Genomic DNA, 16,333 nt, shown 5'->3' with positions numbered 1-16,333 from the left:
ACCGATCAGCTTCTGTTCAGCTGACAGTCATGCTGGATACAAACTTTTTTTAAAATTAATTTTGTCTTTTCAAAGAAAAAATATTTAAAGATCCTTTATAATGTAATCTATGTTAAAAAAAGCTTTCTGCTTAACTCTCTGGATTTCATTTTGATTTTTCAAATTATATATTAATATTTCAAATGTAAAATACTATTTAGATAAATTGTTTTTAAAATTCCTATTATTATAATATTAATATAACCTAAACTGAAGTTATTCATCCCAGGTATCTAATACATGTATCCAAAGTAAGAGTCCAAGGAGTCTAAACACTTTCATCTGCAAAGCTAGGAATAGGTTTGACATTTTCACTCCAAGAAAAATACTTTTTTTGAAAATAGAATAGTTGAGATGAGAGGTTTCTTTAAAAGAAGACTAATTGATCATATCACTATGATTCTCAAAGAAGAAACCAAAACTTCATATAATACTATAAATATGAGATAGTTACTTCTGTAGTATATTTCTGTAATGCTACAGGTTAAACAGGTCACTCTTATATAACACTATTTTGATTTTGATGTAGAATTGCACAAATTGATATTTCTTCTATGATCTGTAGGGTATAGCTTAAAGTAGCAAAAACAGTCCACCACCTCCAGTTAACACACAGTAACACTATGGGACTAGTATTATTATTTCCATTTTACAAAGGAGGAAACTAAAGCTTAAAGATGTGTAATATACAGCCCAAGGTCACACAGCTGGTAAAGGTGGATTTCATCCCAGACAGTTACAGTCATTGCCATGGGCACAGCTCCTAACTTATTAACTCCATGTAACTGGTACTCAGTTTAGTTGAATTGAAAGGAGAGTAGGGAAGCAGGTTTTACAGGTCTGTTTGCACTATTCAGAGCCCAAGTGTGAATCCCTGCTGTGCTGCTTGGAGAAGTTACTTAACCTATGCAAGGTTCATTTTGTAAATATTTGAAACGGAATGATAATACATACTTCACCAGTGGGTTTAATGAAACCTTATAAGATCGTTAGTTCAGTACCTGACCAGTGCTTCATAAATGCTTTTTCTTCCAATCTGACAATCTCGAGCTTGTAATTGGGGCATTTAGAACATTTAATATGATTATTGGCATGGTAGGTTAAAGTTGTCATCTTGCTGTTTTCTCTTTGTTCTTTTTGTTTTCTTCTTCCTTTTGGATTTTTTTTTAATTTTACTGTGTCTTCTCTGTTGTCTTATTAACTAGAACTCTGATTTATTTTAGTGGTTGTTTTAGGGTTATACCTCTTTGTAATTTACCAGTTTATATACTACTTGACATATAGCTTAAGAAACTTACTGTTGTTGCCTTTTTGCTGTTATGGTCTTACATTTTTACTTCTACATACATTATAAACTCCACACTTTATTGTCATTTTTTTACTTAAACAGTCAATTATCTTTTAAAGATATTTAAATATAAATGTTCAAAACACCCCAATTAAAAGTTAGAGATTTTTTTTTTTTTTTTTTTTTTTGAGACGGAGTCTCGCTCTGTCGCCCAGGCTGGAGTGCAGTGGCCGGATCTCAGCTCACTGCAAGCTCCGCCTCCCGGGTTCACGCCATTCTCCTGGCTCAGGCTCCCGAGTAGCTGGGACTATAGGCGCCCGCCACCTCGCCCGGCTAGTTTTTTTTTTTTTGTATTTTTTAGTAGAGACGGGGTTTCACCATGTTAGCCAGGATGGTCTCGATCTCCTGACCTCGTGATCCACCTGTCTCAGCCTCCCAAAGTGCTGGGATTACAGGCTTGAGCCACCACGCCCGGCCAAAAGTTAGAGCTTGTTAATGCCACATGATCTCACTTACATGCAGAATCGAAAAACCTGGAACTCATAGAAGCGGAGAGTAAAAACATGGTTACCAGGTGCTGGGGAGAGGCAGTGGGCTGGGAAGATGTTGGTCAAAGTTAGATAGGAGGAATAAGTTCAAGAGATCTGTTGTACAACTTATTCAGTTAGATAGGAGGAATAAGCTCAAGAGATCTATTGTGCAATGTGACTATAACCCCAACAACATGTATTGTACACTTGAAAATTGCTAACAGTATCTTTTAAGTGTTCTCACTACAAATACATATGTGAGATAATGTGTATGTTAATTAACTTCAGTCATTTCACAATGCATACTTACTTCAGAACATCATGTTGTATGCTATAAATATATACAACTTTTATTTTTTGATTTTAGAAATGTCCTTAAAAAGTCAGAATTTCAGATCAGATAAAAAAGCAAGACCCAACCAAATACTGCCAACAGGAAACATACCTTAAAAATAAAGGACAAACAGATTAAAAGTAAAAGGATGGAGAAAAGATACATCATATTGAAAATCAGAAGAAGGCTAGAGTGACAATATGCAACAAAATAGATTTCAGAGCAAAGAATATTACCAGAGGTAAAAATGATCATTTCATAATGATAAAAGAGTCAGTTCAACAAAAGGATATAACAATCCTAAATGTTTTTTCACCTCATAACTGCATCAAAATACATGAAGCAAAAACTGATAGAACTATAAGAAGTAGACAAATCCACAATTATGTTTAGAGATTTTAATATCCTCTCAATGTTTAGTAGAACAAGAATACACAAAATCAGTAAGGATATAGATGATTAGAACAAAACTATCAACCAACTTGACTTAAATGACATTTGTAGAGCACAGCAGTCCCCAACTATAAATGACACATTCTTTCTAAGAGTACATGAAACATGTACCAAGATAGACTGTATTTTGAGCCGTAAAACAAATCTTGATAAATTTAAAAGGATTCAAGTCATAGAAAATATGTTCTCTGACCACAATGGAATTAAATTATTAACCAATAACAAATATCTGGGAAAACCTCAAAAACTTGGAAAACAATGCTTTTAAAAGATTAAATAATTTCTAAATTATCTGTATTTGGGGGAAAAGGAGAAATGGATTAGAGAGCAAAAAGGGTATCAGAGTGCTGTGGGACGATTTTTATGAAGAGTGGAACAGAATCTGCCTTTGATGTTTCCCTACTACAGCCCATTCTTCACGTTGATAACAGCATGATCCTTCTAAAATTCAATCTAGCGATCACTTCTGTTTAATGACTCTCCAACTCTTACAGAATTAGGTCCAAAATTCTAGCACACAGTTTCTGTTGATCTTTGTAACCTTTCTTCCCACAGGTCTAGCTAGTACATATTTCTTTTGTTGTATTTATTACACTATTCCTTTGCTTATCTGTCTCCCCACCTAGGCTAAAGAACAAGATTCTTGTCTTTTTCATTTTTGTATCTCAGTGCCCAGCATGGTGCTGGGCACACAGCATAATTCCAGTAAATGTTAGCTGGATGGATGTAATGAGTACATTAATTTATTTGTTTTACCCCAAAAGAATTATTTCCTGCAAATCAAAGAAATTGCTTTCTTTATATAATCAAAAACTTATTTTTCCAGAAGATTATTCATTAAAAATTAATGAATTAAAAATTAATTCATTAAAAATTAAGCCTATGCACAACCTAGCTCTAAAGTTAAAAGATTTTAGGCAGCAATTTTTTAATCTTTTTGAAGTAATAAATTTCAATCTTTTGAAATTTCTGTTTCTGCATTTGTGCCACACCATCTCATTTCTTGCTGAAATGTTTTTGTTAAATTAATTGCTTGATAAATTGCTAAGTACTTTTCATGAGACCAATTAGGACAATAGTAAGTATCCGTCTGTGGAGTACGGACATTCAAGAAATCTGATCCAGTATTTAGAAAGTCATTCCTGAGCTGAGTTGGCTCAAACTGGCACCTTCTGGCATTTGCTTGTGGGTGGGGAATGTGGAATGCTTTGAAAGCTGAATGGGTTTGTCAAGTTTTAAAATTCCCTTATGGCTAAAGGAAAACAACATTCATTGTTTGAAAACACCATTGTTTGTTTTTTCTGCTTTTTTGTTCTTTGGAGCCTGAATCTGCAAAAACACTCACACCCAGCGTTTTGCTTCATGTATCCCTCCTAAGATGTTTTTAGAGATGTGAATAGTGTCTCCACACTACTTTTTATTGTGATTGTTCAGAGTGTTCATAACAAATGGTAAAAAGTCGATTTTAATGCTCATATCGAGTTTTATGGAGAAGGACCATCATTTATGTTTGCCATTGTAAGTTGATAGTAGAATTTTTGGAAGTTTGGGTCCTAGAACCAGATTTCTAAGGCTCAAATCCTTATTTTCTCACTTCCTAGCTGTATTTAACCTCTCTGTGCTGCCTCAGTGTCCTCATCTATTCTTTAAGAGTAAGAATAGAACCTACCCGATAGAATCATTTGAAAATTGAGTTAATAAATTCAGAATGCTTGGAACAGTAACTGGCACAGAGTAAGTGCACAATAAAATTGGGTTACAGCTATTATCAGGATTATTGCTGTCATAATCCTCACCATTAAGCAATTAAATGTAGAGTTCCAAAATTTGATTATTAAACTACAATTTTACAGCCGTGATTCCCAGTGATACCATGTCAGTAACAAGATTATTTTCTTAGCTTGAGCCTGTCACTACCTCATTGCAAGTAGCAGAGTGTGTTGCCTTAGGCAAATGTCATTGTAGGGAATGAAAAAAATTGCCTGTGAGCTACTCTCCAGAGGCCTCATCCCATTTTTCCCATCATCCACTTTACTCCATCTCCACTGCCACTATTAGGACCTTATCATTTCTTATCCAGATTAATTCAACAGCTTCCTTCGTTCTAGTCTCCATGATTTCACCCACTGGCCATCCCCTCCCCTTTGCCCAATTTTCTCCATTTATGGTAGAGTGATCTTTTTAATATGAAACTCCTGACTTGCCTTAAAAAGCCCTCATTGACAACCTTCAACCCACAATCCATGGTGAAGCACAGGAGCGTTGGGGATCTGCCCCCAGCACACCTCTCCCCCTTTGTCTCTCACTGCTCCTGCCTTCAAAGAGCCCTGATGAAGTATTTGTAGTTCCCCCTGACTCACCTTGCTCTTACTGGTCCTGTGTGCGTGCTGCTCCCACTACCTGCAGTACGCTTACCCACTTCACCTGGATGAACTTTGTCAGTCAGGATTCACCTTAGGTGGGCATCATGTTCTTCCAGGTCTCTCCTCCAACTTTGAGTTGAGAGTATTCCAGACTTTAAGCTCCATGGGATAGGGATCTTGTCTGTGCACCAGCTTATTCCCAACTGCCTGGCACATAATGCATTTATTAAATATATATTGAATTAACTACACTCTACTTAGGGCTCTTGTTTTCTTCTACACTTACAGTTCTAGCATAGCACTTAACTCATTATCATGCATCATTTTATGGGTTTGTTTTGTCTCCCATTAGACTGTGAGCTCCACAAGGCTGGGTCCTTGTCTTATACATGATTGTATTTCCAACTTCCAACATAGTGCTACTGAATGAATGAATGAATGGTATCTACATACCATTAATCTGAGGTTTAAAGTTTCCCCAAATTCTGAAGCAAGGGGATTTATGGACTTCCCTGACAATTTTTGGATGTCATCACAATGATACCACTTACATTTTAAGGAACAGCTTGCATATATACATTTCTCTGGATGGCAGTTTTTTTCCCCACAGACTTCATCAGATATTTCTCCATAGCCTTCCTCCGATTCTCAAAGGGGTCTGTGATACCTCCAAAAATGAAGAAACTGCGTCATAAAAAATTATTTCTAAATATCAATTGTTAAATAAAATGTTTGCAAAGCAGCTTGATGAATCATTTCAGGCCACTTGACCCCGATGAGGTAGAGGGTTTGTGCTTTGCGATCTGACTGCCTCCAGCAGTCTCACTGCTGCTAGACTGTGGTGCTTCCAACTGGCAGCCGGGGAAGTTTCTTCCGGATGAATACTCAGTCGTAGGGGTCCCCTTTCCACACATACCTGTAGGAGCAGTTTGAAACTCATATGCATGGTCTTCCTGGTTCTGGGCACATGAGCCATTTAAGCTGCTGCAGCCAGGACCAGTTTGTATGCCAGCCCAGCATTCAGGAAGTTAAAGGGTTTTGGGTCAAAACTGAGAACCTTCTTTGATCCACCTTGGCTAGACATTTTCTCTGGCTTCCATTAATAGCCTCAGCATTTTTTTTTTTTTTTTTTCCTGGCCTAGACCCACACAAGCAAGAGGAGACCAGAGCTTCTCTAAGGAGCTAAGGGAAAGCACATTTTAAAAATAACTTGAGCAAATGAATTCATCTGGCAAAAGCAATCCCACTACGTAAAATAAACCTTTTTAGTTTCGCAATAGCAGTTCCTGAAAATGTAAACAACCCCAGGGTCCACATGCACTGAATCATTTGCTGAACAGAAAGAGTCCCTGGTCCAAATTCTGCAAGAATAAACACCTTATAAAACTAGGGGTCAATGACCTTCATATGGGAACAAGGAGGGCGGGGGGCGGGGGGTGGGCAGCAACCCAACCTAAGGACAACGAGAAAGTCTTGTGACTACATATTCAAAATGCTGGCTTTCTAAACCAAAAACTGGGATGAGTGGAGGGAGAAGGGGAGGGTGGGCACAGTCTATGCCTCAGGCTCTTCCTCAGACCCTACCAGGCCCCTGCCTTCCCTAGGGAAAGCCAGAGTTTACTCACTGTCATGAAGCCAGAGGAAGCCCCTGCAGGTTTCACTGTGTGTTCTGTTGACAAGATAATGGTTCCATTGAAACTGTAATAACATACTTGGCCAACTGAGCCCATACTATCATAGTAACTTTGTACCCAGTCCTAGTTTTTCAAACATAATGATAATATGTTCTTTCTAATGTGGCCCATACTGTTCTAATGAACTTATGCTGAGTTTTTCTGACTACTAGAATATTTGCTGTAAATAATAAATATAATTATTCTCATTTAATATTTGTGTAGCTCTTCTTTAAAGCAGAAAGTATTTTCTAATTCCTTACTAGAACCTTTCTGTGTGAGGAGCACTAAGCTAGAACCCATATCTGAGGATGGTCAGAATTTGGAAAAATTCGGGAAAAAGGCACTCATTTTTAAAGACCGGAAAATGCAACCTCTGGAAAAAGTTTCAAGAGTTTTTTACTCTCAGAGATGTAGGAAAGATTGGAGTAAATCTTAATATTATATTTCAGGTAAACAAAGTATCACTGTCAAAATAGCATTTATTGAGTAATGGCTATGTGCCAGGTACTTTACAGTTTCACATTTAACCCTCATAATAACCTTGTAAAGTGGATATCCCCACAATATGTGATGAGAACACTGAAGCATAGGTTAAATGATTGTCCAAATTGGATAGACGTTTTTCAAAATCTCCCCCTTTTTTTTCTCCTTTCTTATCTGCAAGGCAGATTGCCCTTTCCCTTTCAGTGAAACTTGTGCATGACCACATGACTGTCTTTGGCCAATGGAACATGAACAAGCAGCATATGTCACTTTCAGATGGAAGACTTTGCATGAGCTTTGCCTCCTTTTCACTCTGCCACAGTGTCCACTAATGTTCCAGATAGTGGCACTCTGCAGGCTAGGTCCTACTGTGGGAGCTATGGGCAGAGCCCCCTTTCCCACCCCCATCAAGATGTACATGTTGCATAAGCCATGCATTAATCTTTGCAGTTTTAAGCCACTAAGTTTTGGAGTTGTATTGATCATTAATAATGGTTCTCCAGAGAAACAGAGTGGGGGAGTGGTATTCATTATGGGAATTGGCTCATATGATTATGGAAGCTGAGTAGTCCCCCAGTCTGCTGTCTTTGAGCTGGAGAACTAGGGGAGCCAGTGGTATGATTCAGCCCAAGCCTGAAGGCCTGAGAAATGGGATGGGGGATTGGGAGGGTGGGTGTCCTAGGGTAGTATAAATCCTGAAGTTCAAAGGCCAGCCAGAAGGTGGATGTTTCAGCACCAGAAGAGAGGGCAAATTCGCTTTTCTTCTGCCTTTTTGTCCTCTCTGGGCCCTGAGTGGACTGGATGATGCCCTCCCACATTGGTAAGAGTGGATCTTCGATACTCAGTCTGTTAATCTCTTCCAGAAACATCTTCACAGACACATCCAGAAATAATGTTTTACCAGCTATCTCAGTATCCCTTAGCCTAGTCAACATTTAAAAATTAACGATCACAAGCAGTTGTTTCCATAGCAAAACCTGGGTGACGGACCAAGTGACCCAGATGACTAGAATTTGACCTTCTTTTGTTGCCCATACCATACTCTGAACTAACATGCTGTGCTGCCTTCCAAGCAGAGAATGATGGCTAAAGTATCTTCTACCTAATTTGAGTCACAGAAAAAAAAAAAAAAAAATTATTAGCTACAGTGACAAGAATTGTGAATCCCCAGGGGGCAGATCAAGACATAGGTAAGAGAAGTGAGGAAGATCTGGGGAATGTCCATTGAAAATTTACTCAGAAGAGTAGAATAATTAATACAATACTATAATAATATATATTGAATTATAATAATTAATATCTTGATGTATTTCCTTTCAGGCATTTTTAAGTTATAGACTTTGAGTATATTTTCTCAAAGGGGTTCTATATAAGAGACTATTTCTTAATACAGTTCCTAGCTTGGAATTGCTCACTCTGTTTCAAGGCCTCTTGCTGGTTTAAGCTGAGCTTATTTTCTTACAGACTTCAAAACAGTAACCTTTTCCTTCACTAGTCAGGACACAAGATGGTCTTCATTTCCAGTTTGGAATCCCCCACTGTCAGAGCCTGAGACAAGGACTAGTATGCAGTTAGTTTATTTGGGAGGTGATTCCAGGAAATGGGAATGAGAGATCAGTCAGCCTGCAACACGAAGAGGGAAAAGTCAATATAAAGATGAATTTGGCAATTGGCCATTTCAGACAACTAGGGCTAAATTTTGCTTGGCTCTCTAGGAAATGTAAAGAATGCTTCCCGTAATTGCTCACCTCAAGTATTTATTCATTGACTCCCATGCTCCATTGGTTGTCCCTGAGGACTTTAGCCCTCCCTCACTGCAGCACAGACACTGTGCTTTCTCCTAGGCTGAGCAAGCTCCTGCCTCTGTGGAAACAGTCCCGCGGCAGATAGTGAAATGATGGCTGCTGCGTGCTTGAGATCTGGGAAAGAGGCCACATCATAAGTGCACTGAAATCAGAGATATGTCAAGAGATGTGACACAGGGCATCTAAGGTGTCTGCTGCACCAGCTATAACTTCCTAAATGCTAATCTCAGTTCTTAACAGAGGGGATGGATGCAAGGGAACAGTCATGATTGAGAGCGCCAAAGAAGCTCTGTATGAACCTTAGGCAAGTTTCCCAGTCTCCAAAATGAGAGTATTAATACCCATCATCCAAGATCATGGGGAGGAATAAATATGTGAAAATGTCCAGCACAGGTCCTAACCCATAGTAGGTGCTCACCAAATGTTAGTTCCCTGCCCTCCATGCTGTGCGTATCCGGAGCTGCACTAGATGCTGAGGCAAATGGTCTCAAATGTCCTTTAACACTTAATGACTCTGAGATTTTTTCTGAGCTGCCTACAGGTTATTAACTATATTAATTAATAATAATAATATATATGACCACTTCAGGCCACTGGGGATACATTTTGCTTGGATCTCTAAGAAATGTAAAGAATGCCTGCTGTAATTGCTCACCTCAAGTATTTATTCATTGGCTCTCATGCTTTATTGGTTGTCCCTGAGGACTTTAGCCCTCCCTCGCTGCAGCACAGACACTGTGCTTTCTCCTAGTTTCTGTGGCAAGTGACAGGAGCCCACCTCAAACTAAAGCAAAAGGGACTCCATTGGCTCTTGTAGCTAGGAATTCCAGGGTTGGCACTGGCTTTGGACACTACTGGATGCAGGAATTCAAACAATGTCTTCAACTCTTTCTTTTGGTGTTTCTCTCAGCTGTGCTTCTTTTGTTGTTTCTTTTTCCCATTTTACAGATAAGTTCATCCATAACTGAGAGAGGTGAAAAGGGGATGGCTGCAGAGAACTCTGGCTTATTTCATTCTTGCTTGCTGACCTCAGGGTCCGTGTATAAACTCCCGGAGAAGAAGCCCTCTGGTTAGCAATGCTTGGATCATGAATCTACATTGTGCCCTAGAGGGTGGGTCCCTTGAAGTGGAGCCTGCTGGAACCACATGGGCTGGGGCAAGGTGCTAGGGCCAGAAGAGAGAGATAGGCAGGGCTGCTGGCCAGGCACTCCTCACCAAGACAAGGCAAGAGGAGGGGTATGATTGAGGCAGTGACACAGAAAGCAGACAGTAGAGGTCATGGCAAGTGTGCCATTACTTGCTACCTTTGGTTGATGGGAGAGTCACCTTGATAGGGCCCCACAGTCACACCACATTTAGGAGGAGACAATCCATTTGCCACTTCTGACAATGCCAGAAGAATCACATATTTCATCTGGCAGTTGAATTTGGCCCATGCTGAGCTTCAAAATACAGAGCTGTCTTGGAACAATGGCTCAGTACATTCATTTGGTGTCCAACAAAGCCTGCCTCTGTTGCCTTCCCTCTCTCTGTGTGCCCTTCAAGATCTTCAGTGTGCTTTGGGGAGAGAAAGAGAAAATGTCATATCAGGGTAGCTCACCCCATGTGTCCTGGACTCAGGAAAAAAGTATCTTATCACCTTACTCTCTTGTTATTATAAAAAATAAAGTTGAATGTTTTCAAATAAAGAAGTATAGAAAAAATTTTAAATTACCTGTTATGATTCTACCTAGAGAACCATTGTCAACATCTTGGTATATGTACTTCCAGATACTTTCCTATGAATATATACAATGTAGATTTTTTAATATTAAAAGGGTATCATATGATACCTGGTGCTTTGTATACAGGCTTTCTTTACTGATATGTAATATCATACACAGACAGACAAATGCACAAATCCTAAGCCATCAACTCGTTGAATTTTTATTCACTGTTTTTAATACCTGCATTGTGTTCCATTGTTAGGCTATGTCACAACATATTTAATTAAGCCCCTATTGATGAATATTAATTTACTCCATTTGCCAGTTCATTCCAGTCCAACATTTATCGAGTGGCTACTTATGGGCCAGGCACTCTTGTATTCATCAAGACCACCACATTATCTGTATCAGTTATTTATTGCCACAACAAAACTACATAACAAATCACTCCAAAATGTAGCACCTTAAAACTACAACTACTTATTATTTCTCAAGAGTCGATGGGTCAGCTGAGCAGTTCTGCCAATAGGGGTCAAGGTCAACACATTTCAACTAGACTACTTGGAAGGTAAAAAAGAAATGAGTGTCCAGGTAGGTGTATTCTTCCAAAAATAAAACAAGGAATGAGGAAATTGCAGGTAGGATAAGAGGGGTGGTTGGCAAACAAACCCCACAAAAGGCAGAAAAATTTTAAAGAAACATAATGCCAGACTTTTATGTCATCATCCAAAAAGATGCTGTGAAGTATAACCTGGGGGGTAGTAGGGTAGGAGTAGGGAGAGCAGAGGAGAAGGAAAGGAGATTGCTTTTAATCACTTTTGGATTCCTTAATAACAGACATGACTGGAAGTATTAAAATTTAACAAAGGATATCTTATTAATTTTCCTGTATATACCACTGGTAATCTTCAACATCTCTCCTTCCCTTCCTCCCTTCCTTCTTTCCACCCTCCCTTCCTTCCTTCTTTCTTCTTTTGCTTTCAACTTCCTTTTCTTGTTTCCTTTTGCTTTCTTTCTCTTCTCCCTTTTTTCTCTCACTCTGGGTGTATGTAGTAGTGTAAAAAGGTTGACAGAGAAATCAAATATAACAGGAGCAAGGCCCTGAGAAAAGCACCTGGCATCCTGTAGGCAAACCATCGTTTCTAAAAGAAGAGACTGAGAGATTGAGGAGCTCAGGGCATTGCCAAATGAACAAGGCAAGCACATCTATTCAGTAACAAACAAATGGAAAATGGCCTTTCCAAATAACTGACCTATAAAACAGCCTTTTCACCAGAGTACCATAATTACTGGCCAACAGCAACAATGAAAAACAACTCCCAAACCAAGAAATATTTCTGGATTAAAAGCCATGAGATCTGGATTCTAACAAGCTGTGCTCCTCAAACTACAAGTACAAAATCTGGCTCTACACTAACAAGCTATGAGCCTCAAACTGGTGACTGGCATGTTTGGGTCTCCATCTTCTTCTCGGGGGTTGGGGTCTTAGAGACCCTTTTCCACACCCTGATTCTCTTACTAGTGTATATGCTTTCCTTTTGACTTCTCATGCTGACCATCTGAGCAGTAGTGAGAAGCAATTTCAAATGAAAACATCGTTTATTGTGTGCTGAAAGAAACCAAAAAGAACACAGGAAAACAAAAAGACAATGAAAGAGAATGAAAATGTAATTCATTTTATTAAAAAGAAGAATTGTTCTTCTGGGACACTGGATAGAAGCCTTGATGAGTTACCTAGCCGTCAGAAATCCTTTAACAAAGAAGAGAAGAGAAAGAAAGAAAGAGGGAAGAGGGCAGGATAAAAGAAAGAAAAAAGGAAGGGAAAAATGAAGGAAGGAAGTTATCTATTCATTTCTACAGAGACTCTGTTGAGCATTAGACAACAAGACTTGGGAAAAAATTAACTGAAACTTTTCCAAAAATCTTTTCAGAAGGATTTTTTCCCTCTGAAAAGCATCATTAGGGGCTGTTAAATACCCAAGGCAAGCCTCTTTCATATTACTTACTGGACATGAAACACTAACGCAATTGAGGCTAGCCAGAGGCCATTTAGAAATTCAATAATTATTCAACCCAAGGGGCTTTCCAAATGGTGAAGTAGCTTCTTAAGAGGAAATTAATATTGAACAGTATATCAAACCTAATTGGAATCTTGAGAAAATAGTTCTGTGTAGGTAGAACAGCTAGAGGCTAAAGAAGATCAGGTTGGGTGGTACCTTCATTTTTGTCTCTTGCCTTAATTATGATGTAAAGGGAAAAATCTTGTTTATTTTCTATGCCAGGAGGGTAGGGGGTGGTTTGGAGAGGTTCCAAGTTTATCAAAAACTACCTTCAGTCTGGCAGTAGAAAAGTTTACTTCCTTCATTTCTTTCCCACAGACATTCAAAGACAGCTAAGGAGATACAAAAACCTTTTTTTCTGTATTTGCAGTGCAAGGCTGTTGGGAATTAATGACTGATTTGTTGGTGAGGGCAAGGGCATTGATCGCAAAAGCAGTAAAGCTGTGTTTCTCAAAGAGAGAAAGTCTATTTGAGATCTTCATTATTTTACTATTTAGAAGAGAAACGGGCGTTATATCACGTTCGAAGCATCCAAGACTCACTAGCCTCTTCTCGATCTTTCTATGCCTTTCTGTATCAATTGCTTTGAAAGCACAACATTCCAAACCCATTGAGCACACAGTGGCCTGATTTTTCCATTTGTGAAAGGTGCTAAAGTCTCACTGTAGGATTAATGTCGGGGTCCAGGCTATGGGATTGTAGATGTGACTCCCTTAGACTTTGGTTCTCCTGGCAACTAACCCTTTTTGGATCATATCTAAGTTGACCTGTTTCATAGTGAGAGAACTCCTCCCCATTACTCAGAGTACTGAGGCAGATCACAAGTGTACCACACCTGGTTAACGTTAAGCCAGAGCAGAAACATCAGGCTCATCTCTTGAGAAGAAGGGTCACTTGTTAAAGACACAAACTATTTTTTTTTTGAGATGGGGTCTCATTGTTGCCCAGGTTAGAGTGCAGTGGTGCAATCATAGCTCACTGCAGCCTCAACCACATGGATATTTTTAAATAAGAAAAAAATACCATCTAATAGAGAGATATGAAGGAGCACTGGGTCACTGTAAACCAAACACATTCTAAGAGCAGGAAGAAAGAGTATAGTCTCTTTTCAATAATTTTTTTTTTAACTTGGGAAAGAACATTCACTCTATTCCTATAGACTAGAAAGAAGATAATTGTCCATTATGATTCCAAATGACACTATCTTGTTCAGCTGTCACTGAAACAACTTTGAACACTGTCATACATTCTTCCCAGCTCCCGACCTCTGACCTTTTTATGCCTTAGTTCCACTTTCACAAAATGGGATTGATGTAATGTGCATTTCAGAGGAAATGACTATAGACATTTAGTGTCATTATAAATGCTGAGAAGTATGCTAGCAGAAATTATGCCTTAAGATCATATATGGATTCTTGTATGGTTTGAAATTGCTTAAAAGATAGATATGATCTCTAAAATGTATATATATATGATGTCTTCTTATATATCTATAAATCTATATATATCACATATATAAACTTGCTATTATTTGAATTGCCATTACCTCAGTGCTTAGGGGAAGCCATGCACATTTGTTTCTTTTCAGTACCCAGAGTTAATTAACATAAGTTATTACAGAAGTTCCCATAAGCATTGAGGCAATTTCTCTATACCTGTGACTATTTAACGTTTTGAAAACAAAACAGAAGCAGGTAAGGAGGAAGTATGCTTTACTATTGAAGATTTATTAGGTACACATTTAGATTTGTGAACTCACATTGCTTAGGATGAAAGGAAGGACTCTTGAGGATGTCTGCTGTTTGTTAGTGAACTGCCTGCAACAATTACAATTAGCACACACATGAGCACAATGAACTGGGTAGTCAGACTTAGCCAAAATAAACAGAAATAGCCTCTTGCCAAATTTACTTTGAGTAGCCCTTGAACTCTGAGTACTGCTGCCCAGAGCAATATGACTGTAGGTCCAAGTTTGTTAATGACTATGCAAATGTGCTTTCTTCACTTTTACTCTATTGTCATCTGTCTATTACAATGTTGCTATGGCGACATCTTTCCAACATCCCTGTGCTCCTTTGGTATCCTTTAAGGGGAAGCTGTAATGAAGTGGCTTGGCAAAAGAATCCTCTTGGAATTTTTTTTTTCAAACGCTACTGAAGACTAGCATGACTTTCCTCTTGTGGGAAATGTATACAGCGTGAGTTGGAAATGACGGAAATTAATCTGTACTGACTTGGGCAAAGAATGTGAATGTTATTTATTCTATTCCAAACTACCTGAAAATATTCTTTCTGTTCCTAATTTGCAGAAGATAACATCTTAAGGGACACTGAAACTTGTGCGTGTATGAGTATAACACGTGATGGGGGCCCTTGAGCTCATGAGGGAGGGGCTACATGTGGGTGGGGTGAGAAGTATGCTGGAAAGAATGACAGGTGGTGACGCTGGAGCACTTACCATGTGACAGGTGTTACCCTAAGCATGTTGTATGTATTCCTTCATTGAATACCTGTATTATCCTTATTTTATAAGATGAGGTAACAGAGCTTCAGAAAGGTTAGACTCAGCTACTATGGGTCTGTCTGACTCTGATGTTCATCCTCTTAAAAACTGGGGCAGTTTGAGAATGAGATTCCTCGGTGATGAACAGAAATATTGCTTAGGGGCTAAGTTTTTGTATCTGGCAGTTTTCTCATATTTGAGTCTTATATTCACAATCGATATCTTTACATTACACAAATGACACAGAATTAGAGTCATTTAATCCAGGGTTGATATCACTAAGTCATGACTATTTATTAAATGTTTCTTACAATATCTGAGATGACTTGATATTGCAAAAGATTTAAGTGATTTTAGAAGTTCTCACTTCGTAGTTAGTTGCACAAACCTCTTTTGGAGGAGGGATGTTTTCTCCATATATCTTAATTTCTACTTAATGTATTTCCACACCTCTTTGAAGTGTGTAGTAAGAATGGTAAAATGCAGTACTTCGTCATTTGGTACACTTCAACCAATAGGCACTAAGATGTGATCATATGGGGAATAGAAAAATGTGAAAGACCCAATTCTTTTTCTGCAGAAGGCAGGAAGCTCATATTTGATTACTGTTACTATGAACTATAAAAACGTTTTAAATGTAGTTTACCCGTAACCATCACCCTGCAAGGGTGATATTGCTCCCCGCCAATTTACGGAGGAGAATACCGAGGCTTTAAGGTTGTAGACAGACCAAGACCACACAAGTAGAGAGTGGCGGGCTGTGGGTTGGACTTTAAAATCCATGTTCATCCATGACTCCCAGTGTGTTCTAGTAAATCCGCTAGAATCCGAGTATTTTCCGATGATTGATGCTCCGCTCTGTGTCAGGCAGTTCGTGGTATCTTTCAACAATCAGAAAATTCTGGGGAAGGCAAACCGTTTCCCCCTCTCTAGGTGCCTTGAAAGTGGCCGTGGTAGACCCACAGATCATCCTTTCTGATCTGACACCTTCTTCACTGCCCTGGCCCGAGAGTCAGTGTCTTTTCTGCAAGGCTGGAAGCCCCCTTAGGACTGGTCATGTCCCATCTCTTTCCGGAGGGAAGATGATCTCAAAG

Source organism: Mandrillus leucophaeus, unplaced genomic scaffold (genome assembly GCF_000951045.1).
Source record: "Mandrillus leucophaeus isolate KB7577 unplaced genomic scaffold, Mleu.le_1.0 Scaffold454, whole genome shotgun sequence".
Taxonomy (NCBI): Eukaryota; Metazoa; Chordata; class Mammalia; order Primates; family Cercopithecidae; genus Mandrillus; species Mandrillus leucophaeus.
This window is presented reverse-complemented; position numbering follows the sequence as displayed.